At 43.5% G+C, this 13,903-nt stretch overlaps 1 protein-coding gene and 1 long non-coding RNA gene across 5 annotated transcripts in view; one reads left to right on the forward strand and one right to left on the reverse strand.

The window, feature by feature from the left end:
* LOC105473204 (kazrin, periplakin interacting protein) overlaps positions 1-13,903 on the reverse strand; it is a 1,227,585-nt gene that overhangs the window by 462,334 nt on the left and 751,348 nt on the right. The gene's annotated exons all lie outside the window — the stretch shown is intronic.
* LOC139364330 (uncharacterized) lies at positions 1,343-13,207 on the forward strand. Its single transcript, XR_011625987.1, has 3 exons — positions 1,343-1,679; positions 2,172-2,263; positions 13,146-13,207. It is a non-coding gene; the product is annotated as an uncharacterized lncRNA (long non-coding RNA).

A 13,903-nucleotide genomic window follows, 5' to 3' on the forward strand; every position in this document is an offset into this window, starting at 1 on the left:
CTCCCCGGGTCTACATTCTGAGATGGAGCCAGCTGACTGGGACTGGGTGGCCACTCAGGGACCCCACTGTCTCCATGGACCCCAACACGCCCCAGTGAGCTGGATCAGCTGCCACTTGTTGCTCCCCTTGCCACCATCCCTGGCACCTGTAGGCGTCTGAGCTTATTACCTCTGCCTCATTCAATGTTCCAAATTTCGGCCCCCACAATGTGTCCCAAACCTACACCTGTGGCCCTTTGTTCATCCAGCCTCTTTCCCTCACTTTCTAATTCCTACTGGACCTCTCCAGAGAAGAATTTCTTTCATAGATCCATGAATGGACATGTTTCTGAACCACCCTCCAAAGGAGAAATGACCACAAACACCTATGACCTCACCAGCAGCATCAGCACCATTTCCCTGTTTATCTGTCCACTTCCCCTGCAAGACTGTAAGTTTCATATGGTCAGGAACTCAGTTATTTACCTCGGAGTCAGCGGAATTTCTCCACCTTGACATATTACATTTAGGCCAGCTTTCTTGAGCCCTGCAGTATGAGTAGCAGCATCCTTGAACTCCACCTGCCAGATGCCAGTGGCACCCCCTCTCTCCCCAGCTGTGACAACCAAAAATGTCCCCAGTTGCCCTGGGGACAGGGTAGCAAAATCTCCCCAACTTGAAAATCATTAAACTGGTGTGTATGGCCTGGCACATAGGCATGAAATGTTTTCTGGATGCGTGGATGGGTGGATGAATGGATGGGTGGATAGACGGATGGGTGGGTGAACAAATGGGTGCATGGATGGGTAGATGGATGGGTGGGTGGATGGACGGGTGGACGAGTGGGTGGACAGATGGATGGATGGGTGGATGAGTGGGTGGATGGGTGGATGAGTGGGTGGATGGGTGGATGAGTAGATAGGTGGATGAGTGTGTGGGTGGATGGATAGGTGGATGGGTGGGAGAATAGATAGGTAGATGGGTGGGTGGGTGGATGGATGCATAGGTGGATGGATGGGTAGGTGGGTGGATGGACGGGTGGATGGACGGGTGGATGGACGGGTGGATGGACGGGTGGATGGGTGGGTGGGTGGGTGGATGGAAAGGCAGATGGATGGGTGGGTGGTTGAATGAACCAACACATAAATATATGACGCTGAGACAGAGAAACAGGAGGAGGAAGAAGGTAGAAAAAAATCTAAGCTGCAGTCAATTGAAAAATAATGAAGAGTGAAGATAATATGATGACTCTGAAATGGCAATTTTAAATGAAAGCAAATTGGGTTAAAATATCACACAACTTTTCAGGGATGCCTCCAGTTGTTTAAAGTGAAGAGCACTTGTCATAGATTTATAACAGGATCAAAATTACATGCCTGGGCTAAGTCCTTGCAAACATAAAGATGCAGTGTCCTGAACAGAATTTGTCTTCTGCCGCTTAGCTTGTTTTGGTTTTGATTTTTCATTCCTGAAGCGGGTCCTCACATGTGGCCTGGTGATCTGCCCTGCACAGACCTCATTTCAGTACCAAAATGTCCTGTTCTGTAGGAATTAATTTAAGGCAAAAGAAGGTAAAATTTGAAAAACTACAAACTGCTCAATGATTTTCTCCTTACAAGGACTATTTCCATCCCAAAAGGATCATGTGAGATTACTGGTGTTATTCAAACTACCCGTCTATTATGTGAAGAAGTTAAAAGGTGAGTAGGGGGCTTCCAGATTTAGCCACATTGGCCATTTAATCAGAGCAGACTAAGACACATTAACCAACCATAAAACCTCATGAGCTAAATTACGCTTTCTTTTCTTCTAATACTAGAGCTCACACGGTTCACTTTAGACCCTGCAATTATTCTCCTGGGGAAAAAAAAGCCCCAGTCAAAATTTTGGAAAATAAATCAAATCAAACACTGTTCTTTTCAACGATGCTTCCACAGACTAAAACCCTGCATACTGAGTCAATGGTTTTGTACCAGGTGATTCCTGCTTGTAGAAACATTCATCGTTCCAGTGTCCACTATGGGGCTAAACCCTGCCCTCTAACGATTCACAAATAACCTCCCCTGCCTGGTAGAAAAAGTTAGGAGGAGACAGGCTGACCTCTCAGATATTATCCACTATTCCTCTGATCCCTGCTAAATACCAGGGAAGACAGATGTCAAAGTTAAAGAAAACCTCCCCAATCATTACAGGCGAACTGACAAGAAACTCACCGGAATAGAGATCCCCCACTCACCCCTCCATCCCCAGAATGGAGAAGGCTATATGACTTCCTGCCATCAAAGTAAGTCTAAATATTTCTCCTTAACACTGGAGCTAGTGAAAATCACATTCCATTTTCAACAATGGCTTCTTTCTCTCAAAGGCTCCCAGAGCCAAGCATGGCAAGTTGAAAATGAGATGAGGAATTACCAGGAAGTGTTTGTGCTCTAATTGCAATGCCTAATTTGGTCATTTAGAGAACAAACGATTTTATCTTAATGATGCTCTGGGGTTGAACATGTGTTGAATGAGCTTGAGTGACTTTCTCCGAATTCTTGAGGTTCATGGAGTTTTAGGAAAGTGACTGAGGAGGTAGGTTCTCCTCTCCCTCTACCACACTCTCTTGCTCTATATGCATGGGTAGCATTTGGGCAAGTCAGTATTCAGTTTGTTTTCTCTTTGATTTCCTAAACCACTTGCTTCCAACCTGGGGAGCCATGTATGCCATCAGGCCCTTGGTGTTAATTATATGGTCCAAAAACCCAGAAAATCACCAAGTACTACCTGTAGGTAGGTTAATGAGATACCTTCAATAGAAACATGTGCATGGTTTTCAATGCATCAGGAACCCGCTGACTAATAAAATGCAAATTTATGTAAAGCAACATTGAATTATCATAGCCTCCATGTTAGCTGGATGTTTCTTAGTCAAAAGATATTGAAAGTAGAGCTATATTCTCATATACAATATCAGAAAACCCTTCGGTTGACTCTCGGTCCCATTATGTCTTTTTTGTTTATCTGTTTGTTTTTGAGGCAGGGTTCCGCTCCATCCCCCAGGCTGGAGTGTGGAGTGCAGTGGCACGAACATGGCTCACTGCAGGTTCAACTCCTGGGTTCAAGCCATCCTCCTGCCTCAGCCTCCTGAGTAGCTGGGACAACAGGTGCATGGCACCATGCCTGGTTAATTTTTTAATTTTTAGTAGAGATGAGGTCTTGCTATATTGTCCAGGCTGGTCTTGAACTCCTGGGCTCAAGTAATCCTTCCACCTTGGGCTCCCAAAGTGCTGGGATTACAGGTGTGAGTCACGGCGCCTAGCCATAAGTCTTTAATGTGTATTTGGTTTAATGTTTCTTGTACATTTTTAATATGTATTTGGCATAATTTTATATGACTGAGCATGGCCCACAAAACCTGCTGACCTACTTCTTTCCACATACACACACCCATAAATACAGTAACTTCTGTCAATTACTTGCTGTGTGACTATGGGAAAATTACTAAACTTCTCTGGGCTTCAGTTGCCTTATCAGTTAAAAAAAAAGGGCGGGGCGGGGGGAAAGAAGGGGAATGATACCAGCACCCACTGTCATGGGAGAGTTAAGGGGATTAAATGAGGTAGAATTTAGGTGCCAAGCCCTGTACCTAGCTTTTCTATAAATGGTGTCTCCCTAACCTTTACTTTATTCCCTTTAATGTCATTCCACCAATGCACACTGCATTACAAAGCACAAATAAAAAATAATTAGGTACCAAATATTCTTGTATTGATGGGATCATGATAATTATTAAAATAAGATGATGTTGGAGTGAGGTTTCTGGCTTTTCTCTCCATCTCAGCTTATCACAGTTCATGCTGCTTTTTTTCCCTAACTCTGAGCTATAAACCACCCACTGAGAGGCATTCCTAATTCACAGGCTTTGTTGGTCGCCTTGACATTTGGTCTGCTTCAAAGTAGATACTGATTAAAGCTGTGTGTCTGTAAATGTACCAGCAGGCAAACCCTCAGACCTTCTTTCGGCTGCATGTGTTTATACACATCCTTGGTCACTGTAATGAGTAAAATGTGAACTTGGCCTATGACAATGGATCAATCAGGCTTTGAGTTGTAATGTGAACCATGAGCCATTTTCCCAAGACCAAGGACTCTGGAGAACACTGCCTGGGTTAAAACCCCAGCTCTACCAGTTACCTGCTGTGTGACCATCCGCAAGTCACTTAACCTCTCTGTGCTTTAGTTCCTCATCAGTAAAATGCAAACAACAATAGTGCCTCGCTCAACCCTAAAATAAGTTAACAAATGGTCCTGGCATAAAGCAAGTTCTCTATCAATGGTATGAGGATTCGGCTTTCTGGAAGGAATCCATCAATCCTTGGGAAGAGAACAAATCTTTACTCAGCTAAAAAAGTCAGGGCCTGGCCACTACCAGGGCATTAATGTGGTGCCTGCACCAGGGTAACCAACCAATCTCTGGTCTTCTATGCTGAGATCCAGTGGCAAACAAGTCAGGGCACACTTTATTGTTCCAAGTGGTTTGGGAAATCATCCTGGAAAATCCAAATGTGGACAGAGCTGATGAGTTCATTCAAATTCCTTTGCTGCCAGCTTAAAAGAACCAAGTGCACCAAACTACCTATATTTAATGTGAAGACGTAAATGAAGTTGTCTAACCTAGGGCAGAACATCTCGTGCCCCAAAGACTCCAGTGACCATAGCCATTTGCAGGTCACCCAGGGGAGGGGCTGGTTTCCAATGGGACATGACCCAAAGCACACAAACTGCATTAGCGAGCACTATTATTTTTCCACTTTTACAGCAGGGACTCCCAATCTCTAACTCCTTTACATAATCACGGAAGGAATAACCCCTTGAAGCAACGATTCCATCCTTGTGTCTAACGGTCAACTTGGACGTTGCTCCTAAGTAAAATGTCCAAGTTCCAATCCCTCCTTATTACAACTCCAAGGAGAAACGTCAAGCCCAGCCCCTCTGCAGCTCTACTTTCCCTGCCAACAATCTCATCTAAGGGATGGAGAGGAGGGGACAAGTCTGTTTTTTCCTTTAGATCAGCTAAAATCAGATGTCCTACCACTGCATAAGTTAAAAAAAACACTTGTGATTCTCGACCAAAGAATCGATGCTCTTTAAATGTCACTATTGAACATTCTGTTTTCAAATGTTTCTCATTTAGTTTCCAAGTAAGATTTCCTTTAAAAAAATGTGTTCCATTATCAATTAATAACAGCACATTCCCAGCATGAAACATACAAGAAAGTTGATGGGGATAAACAGTCGCTATTCCCATGCCCAGAGCTAACCACTGTCAATATTTTGCTGTGTTCCCTTCTCGTTGTATTTTTGTGTGCAATTTCTTGGTTATGATCTTTACATAATAAATGTGATCATTCTGTCCAGACGACTTCCTACCCTGCTTTCTTTACTTGGGCTTTTTGGCTTAAGCATATTTTCTTTGCTTCTGTGATAAGAGTTAAACTGAAAAAGTTCCTATGGAAAAGTTCCTTCTTAATTTTGTTCAACAGTGGAGAGAAGGGAATGACTCTGACCTTTGTTGGGCAACAGAGGAAACAGAAAGGTCAGTTGGGAGGGACCTTGGCAGATCAGGAAGAGACACAAAATGAACAGAGAATGATCACACCACCCTTTCTGGTAAGAGAGGGTTCCTTCTCTAGGTCCAACTGTCTAATTCCTGCAGAGTTGATCTTCAGGGGGTTGAGGTGCTGGAGAAGTCACAAATTGGTGAACCCCAGAATATACCTCGATTACAGATTTGTTCCTTTCAGTCTGAATTTATTGCAGCATTTACAAAGCAGAAGGGGTCAAGTAAAGACTCTGGTTAAAAGTTCCACTGAAAACATAAAATGTGCCGATACCAGGCCCCGATTCCCACATGGTAACAATTATGCAGATGAAAGAAGGCACTTCAGTCTCCAGACTGGGCACCGGCTCTCTACCTAGCTAACTGTAGCCTGTTCCGTCATTTACTTACCAGACCAGAGTCTGCAACCCTCTGTCCTAAAGTAACCTGTGATCTTTCCCTGCTGTTCAGATGATCCAGGAAACTCCACTGCTGGTCCTTAGGTTAAAGACAATCGACTGGTACTTCTCTAACTCAGCCTCCTAAGACACTTTTGGAATAGGCAAAGCTCTTTAGAAATAAAGATGTGAACTACTTCCACAATCTTTATCCTGGGCTAGAAAGTGTGTGAAGCAGAAAATTTAGCAAGACAGCAAAGGTGGTCTAGCGTGATGGAAGGCGTGTGGGTTCTGATTTCTTTTCATTACTTTTACATAATTCTGCAATTGGCTGCAGGCTGTTTTGACCATTATTTTTTCATGCAACGGGAAAAACTATGCCCCGGGGTGTGATTATTAAAATATGTTACTCTTCCATATTTAAATAGTGGAATGGCTTTTCCGAGCTCTAAAATGAGCCAAGGGAAATACCTAGGGCTTAAGATGTAAGTAAAATGTCGGCCGATTGTTGGAACCAATAACTGCCTGGACTTGGTCTTCCTCTGCCAAGTCATGAGGATGGGGTAACATGGGTGTGGAGAGAGGATATGAAGAAGGTGAGGGCCTTCCCCCATCCATGTGGTGGAGCAGAAGCTCCTTTTCACAGGCTCATGTACCCTGAAGGACCCTGTCCTCAGGCATCTCAGCTCACACCCTGCAAATTCTTTGGCAGTTGTCACAAAGAGGCAAGGGAGACAGACAGAAAGCAAGGGGTTCTCTGAGAAAGGAAACAACCAGTGGAAAGTTATTTAGTTGTAAGTAATTGAAACATACTCAGACTAGCCAGTGATTCTCAACCAGTGATGCCTTGTTCCTGGGGACATGGGGCCATGTCTGGAGACATTTTTGTTTGTCGTAACTGCAGGCTGGGGGACACTGCTGATATCTGGTGGGTAGAGGCCAGGGATACTATAAGCCTCCTACAAGGCACAGGACAGCCCACAACAGAGAGTCACCCAGCCCCAAATATGAGCAGCGCCAGGGTTTGAGAAACCCTGCCATAGCCCAACAAAGGGGATACCTTGGTAAATGAGGTACAGATGATTATCCAGTTACCCCCATCCTCCCTCACTATCACCATGCCTCTTTTCTGCCACAGTAATAATTTTTTTGTTTTGTTCTGTTTTTGAGACAGTCTTGCTCTATTGCCCAGGCTGGAGGGCAGTGGCACAACTATGGCTCACTGCAGCTTTGACCTCCTAGGTTCAAGTGATCCTCCTGCCTCAGCCTCCCAAAGTATTGGGATTACAGGCATGAGCCACAATACCCAGCCTAGTAACAGAGCTTTTTATGGTAAAGCTGATGTTTTTCGAGATGTATAAATCCATGAATTTAACACATGTACAGACTAACGTAACCTGCACTCAGTCAGGATATGGCCTGGGTCTATCACCCAAAGCACTCCCTGGACTGTCCCTTTATAGCCAGAACCCAGCTGCCCCAACCCCTACCCTCTAGTGATCTTTTCTCATCAACTGGAGTTTTGTCTTATTAAGAATGCCATATACATGGAACCACAGACTATGTGACCTTTTGGGACTGTTTCTTTCTCTCAGCATAATGCTTTTGAGATTCAGCCACAGTGTTTCATGTATCAATAATCAATTCCTTTTGAACATACTCAAAATAATAACAGCCATCTTTGACAAACCCACAGCAAACATCATAGGGCTAAAGCTGGAAGCATTCCCCTTGAAAACTGGCACAAGACAAGGATGCCCTCTCTCACCACTCCTATTCAGCATAGTATTGGAAGTCCTAGCCAAAGCAATCAGGCAAGAGAAAGAAAGAAAGGGCATCCAAATAGGAAGAGAGGAAGTCAAACTACCCCTGTTGGCAGAAGACATGATTCTGTATCTAGAAAACCCCATAGTCTGGGCTCAAAAGTTCCTTCAGTTGATAAACAACTTCAGCAACGTTTCAAGATACAAAATCAATGTACAAAAATTACCAGCATTCATATACACAAACAACAGCCAAGCCAAGAGCCAAATCAGAAAGATCAGGGAGGTGAAAGATCTCTAGAATGAGAATTACAAAAACGCTGCTCAAAGAAATCAGAGAAGACACAACTAATGGAAAACCATTCCATGTTCATGGATAGGAAGAATCAATATAATTAAAATGTCCATACTGCCCAAAGCAGTTTACAGATTCAACGCTATTCCTATCAAACTACCACAACATTCTTCATAGAACTAGAAAAAACTATTTTAGAATTCATATGGAATCAAAAAAGAACCCGAATAGCTGCAATTTTAAGTGAAAATAACAAAGCTGGAGGCATCATGTTACCTGACTTCAAACTATACTACAAGGCTATAGTAACCAAAACAGCATGGTACTGGTACAAAAGCAGGCACACAGACCAATGACACAGAATAGAGAGCCCAGAAATAAGGCTGCACACCCAAGACCACCCTATCTTTGACAAAGCTAACAAAAGCAATGGGGAAAAGATTCCCGATTCAATAAATGGTGCTGGGATAACTGGCTAGTCATATGCAGAAGACTGAAACTGGACCCCCTCCTTATACCATATACACACATTAACTGAGAACAGATTAAAGACTTAAATGTAAAATCCAAAACTATAAAAATCCTGAAAGACAACTTAGGCAAATACCATTCTAGACAAAAGAAGAGGCAATGATTTCATGACAAAGACACCAAAAGCAATCACAACAAAAGCAAAAATTGACAAATGAGATTTAATTAAAGAGCTTCTGCACAGAAAAAGAAACTATTAACAGAGTAAACAGACAACCTACAGAATGGGAGAAAGTATTTGCAAACTATGCATCTGATAAAAGTCTAATGTCCAGCATCTATAAGGAACTTAAACAAATTTACAACAGAAAAACAGACAACTTTATTAAAAAGTGGGCAGGCAGGGCATGATGGCTCATGCCTGTAATCCCAGCACTTTGGGAGGCTGAGGCAGGTGGATCTCCTGAGGTCAGGAGTTCAAGACCAGCCTGGCCAACATGGTGAAACCCCCTCTCTAATAAAAATACAAAAATTAGCTGGGTGTGGTGGCAGGCATCTGTAATCCCAGCTACTTGGGAGGCTGAGATGGGAGAATTGCTTGAACCCAGGAGGCGGAGGTTTCAGTGAGCCAAGATTGTGCCACTGCACTCCAGCCAGGGCAACAAACAGCAAAACTCCATCTCAAACAAACAAAAAAAAAGTGGGCAAAGGACATGAATAGACACTTTTCAAAAGAAGATATACATGTGGCCAACAAGCATATGAAAAAAAAGCTCAGTATCACTGAGCATTAGAGAAATGCAGATCAAAATCACAGTGAGATGCCATCTCATACTGGTCAGAATGGCTATTTATTAAAAAGTAAAAAAATAACAGAAGCTGGTGAGGTTGCAGAGAAAGGGAACACATATACATTGTTGTTGGGAGTGTAAATTAGTTCAACTATTGTGGAAAGTGGTATGTCAATTCCTCAGAGAGCTAAAAGTAGAACTACCATTCAACTCACCAATCCTGTTACTGGGTATATACCCAGAGGAATATAAATCATTCTACCATAAAGACACATGCACACAAATGTTCATTGCAGAACTATTCACAATAGCAAAGACATGGAATCAAACTAAATGCCCATAATTGACAGACTGGATAAAGAAAATGTGGTACATATACACCATGGAATAGTATGCAGCCATAAAAAAATGAGATCTTGTCTTTTGCAGGAACACAGATAGAGCTGGAGGCCTGAATACCACATGTTCTCACTTATAAGTCAGGGCTAAATGATGAGAACACATAGACACAAAGAAGAGAAAAACAGACAATAGGGTCTACTTGAAGGTGGAGGGTGGGAGGAGGGTGAGGATCAGAAAAGATAACTATTGGGTATTGGGCTTAATACCAAGGGGATGAAATAACCTGTAAGGCAACCCCCGCTCACTGTGACACAAGTTTACCTATATACCAAACTTTCACACATACCTCTGAACCTAAAATAAAAGTTTAAAAAAAAATCCATTCCTTTTTATTGTTGAGTAATAGTTCATTGTCTGGATATACCACATTTTATCTGTTCAATTGCTAAAGAAAGTTTCCAGTTTGGGGTTATTACGTACAGAGCTGCTAAAACATTCACAACACACAGGTTGTTGTTTGAATACAGGGGTTTATGTACCCAGGAATGCAGCTGCTGAGTCACATGGTTGATAGATATTTCACTTTATAAGACAGTGCCAAATCTTTTTCAGTTCCTTTTATAGGAACACCAATTTATGTTCCTATAAAAGATCCAGTGGCTCTGTATCCTCATCAGCACTTGGTATTGTCTGTCTTTTTCATTTAGGCCATTTTTTTAAAACCCTTATATTTTTGTTTTTAAACTGACAATAATTGTTCTTTTTCAGGGGATATAGTGATATTTTTATACATATAATGTATCAGATCAGAGTAATTAGCATATCCATCATCTGAAATATTTATCATTTGTCTTGGGAACATTCAATATTTTCCTTCTAGCTATTTGAAACTGTATCATGTATTATTGTAAACTATAGTCATCCTACAGTGGCATAGAACACTAGAACTTATTCCTCCTATTTACCTGTATCCTTTAACAAATCTCTCCCTCTCTACCCCTTTCCCTAACCCCTCCCAGCTTCCAGTAACCTCTGTTCCACTTTTTACTTCTATGAGATTAGCTTTTTAAAGCTTCACACGAGTGAGCCCATGCAGTGCTAACTTGATGGGTGTTGGTATCTCACTGTGGTTTGTTTTTGTTTTTGTTTTTGTTTTTGTTTTTTTGAGACGGAGTCTCACTCTATCACCCAGGCTGGAGTGCAGTGGCGTGATCTCAGCTCACTGCAACCTCCACCTCCCGGGTTCAAGTGATTCTCCTGCCTCAGCCTCCCGAGTAGCTGGGACTACAGGCACTCGGCACCACGCCTGGCTAACTTTTTTTGTATTTTTAGTAGAGACAGGGTTTCACCATGTTGGCCCAGATGGTCTCGATCTCCTGACCTCGTGATCCGCCCGCCTCCACCTCCCAAAGTGCTGGGATTGCAGGTGTCAGCCACAACGCCCAGCCTCACTGTGGTTTTAATTTGCATTTCCCTCATAGCTAATGATGTTGGGCATCTTTTCACGAGCTTCTTTGCCATCCATATATCCTCTTCTGCATCCTCTTGAGTTCATGCCTTTTGCCAGTTTTTAAAATGGACTTGTGTTCTTGATGTTTGAGTTTGAGAATCCTTTACGTATTCTGGATACATATCCTACGTCATGTATGTGACTTGCAAATACTTCTCCCCAGTTTGTAGCTTGTTGCTTCATTCTCTTACCAGTGTCTCTTGCAGAGAAGAAGTTTTTAATTTTGATAAAGTCCAATTTAATAAATGTTGTTGGTCATGGGATGTGCTTTTGGTGTCATGTCCAAGTGTAACGGAACTTTCAAAAGGCTCATGGCCACACCTCGCCCTTCTTGTAATGAAGGGTGGTATGTGACCAAATTTTCTGGTCAATAGACTGAACAGGGTGTTGTGTTCCAGAAACCCTCCTGAAATTTCGGTTGGTAGACTTTCCCCGGCTCCTTCTTCTAGCCTCTTCCATCTTGATTTTTGGGGCAGGGTGGTGACAGCTGGAGCACCACCTTGAGGCACAGAGATGCAGGCCACACCGCAGGCACGGTCCAATGGGGAGATGGGAGTCACCGTGTGCTTGAGAGCTTGTGGAGCCAAGCCTCATGCCAATCCTGCACGGCCTGCTACTGGCTTTTAGGGGAAGAATAAGAAACTTCCATTTTACTTAGACTACTGTTATTTTTTATTTTCCATCACCCTGGGCCAAATCTAGACCAAATGGATGCAGGGATATCTCATGAAACTCACCCTAGGTGTCATGTAGACCATGGGAGCTAAACTGATCATCTGAGGCTTTTGCCTGGCCAGTCTACCTCCTTATTTTGGTAACAACAATCAAAATATTCCTCCTGATCCTGGTATTCCCACCTCCCTATATCGCTGGGATAAAATCATATGGTTTGAGAGAGGCTGACTCTACTTCTTAGCTCCATGACCTAGCCTGACCAATCAGCTTCACAGTGGAATTGCTTCAATGTTCTGCAAATGAATGACCCAGGACTCCTGCTGGGACTGCTAGGAATGAGGCCCTGTGGTTCATCTGAGGATATGAGTTCATGGTTACCGGCAGTCATTTTGCCACTAAAGAAAGGGCCTGCCCAAGAATACAGCCAGCTCAAAGAAAAGCAGAGCCAAGAGGTGGACAGGGATGTGCTGGTGGAAGCACAAGAGACTCTGATCAGGGACGTGGGAGGTCAGTAAGCCTTTCCAAACAGACAGGCATTGAATATGAGACCTGAAGCAAGAAGAAGGAGTTAATCTGCTAAAGGGGTCAGAGGTGAGGGGATGGAGAGTGAAGGCAAAGAGTTATCCAGGCAGAGCAAATGGCATGTGCAAAGTCCCAGGGGCAGGCTGACTGCAACGGAGGAATAGTCAAGAGCACAGGTTGCACCTTCCGGTTTGGACTGTGCTTTGCAAAGAAAGGGTGGGATCCCTACCAAGTTGTAGCTCTCTGGGTTACTGCTAAGGACCCTGCAGAGTACTGGATGAGTACATCTGGAAAGAACTAAAACAGGAAGTCACTAAGCACCGAGGGAGGTGACACTGGAAACACAGGATAGAAACCAAGTACAGCCAATCTCTCCACTGCCTGTCCCCTGCTAATGGCTACAATTAGGGACCTGAATATCCATTGCCCTGGGACCACAGGCTGCCCTGGACCCTGTACAATCAGGAAAAGACAGTAGCATGTGAGAGGTCCTATACAGAGCGAAGAAAATTCCACTTCTTGCCTCCTCCATGGCAACAGAATGGAGGCTTATTCCTGCATTGGAATCAATAGTAACAGAGCATATTCCAGCAGGTCCCAGACGGTTGAAACCTGGCAAACACAAATTAGGCAGCTCATTAAGCCATGATTTTATTAAGCAGTATTTAATATAGTGAATAATTTTGAGCTTTATTATCTAAAATATAAAGGGGTATTTTTCAACTTAGTTGAACAGCAGATTGGGTTTTTAAAAGTATTGCTATTTCGGGCCCAACAAACCCAAAGCATTTCTCAAACAACCTTTTGTGGATTTCCAGATTCCAAGCTGTGCCCATGGTCCTGCCTCTCCACGTCCACCTAGCGTTGCTGAGCCACCATCACGCTGCAGGGAGAAGTCCTCAGCTGTGGCTGCACACCACCTCCTCTGACCTCATAGCTACGGGAAAGTAGGGATTACAAATCCTGGGAGTCAGCGAGGTTCACGGCTGCTCAATGGAGACGAGGAGCCCTGCAGGCAGCAGCTGGTGGCCACAGGGGGTGTGCACCTCCCCCCCATGTCCTGGATGGCTAAAAAAATCAAAAGAGACGGGTCTGAGCATCCAGCAGCCATGAGGATTGGTTGACTGCAGTCCATCTACAAGTCTATCCTATGTGTTGCCTACAGAATTAGTAGAGGAGAAACAGTAGAGATTGTAAAAAAAAAAAAAAAAAAAAAAAACTGCTGAAGTTTACAAACGGCTTGTGAGAACAAAGGTCAGAGGACTGAGAAGGGGAGGAAGCCACTCGGCCTCTCCCATGAACCTTCTAAGCCCAGCTCACCCTACAAATGGCATCTACTCCATAGGGCATTTATACTGCCTCAAACAGGTCTATGGTCATGGTCCCCAATGTGCCCTATGGGGACAATTTCCAGACATTTAGCACCACAGGGGACATTTGACCACTAAAAGTGTTGATGTTCAACATTAATTTTTAATGTCTCAGAAAACCATTAAGCTGGTTTGTATTCTGCATCACATTGTTACAGTTGGTCAATCGTTTCCAGCTTGGAGAGTGCTGGGGACTCTCAATGGGG

Source organism: Macaca nemestrina, chromosome 1, assembly GCF_043159975.1.
Source record: "Macaca nemestrina isolate mMacNem1 chromosome 1, mMacNem.hap1, whole genome shotgun sequence".
NCBI classification, from domain to species: Eukaryota; Metazoa; Chordata; class Mammalia; order Primates; family Cercopithecidae; genus Macaca; species Macaca nemestrina.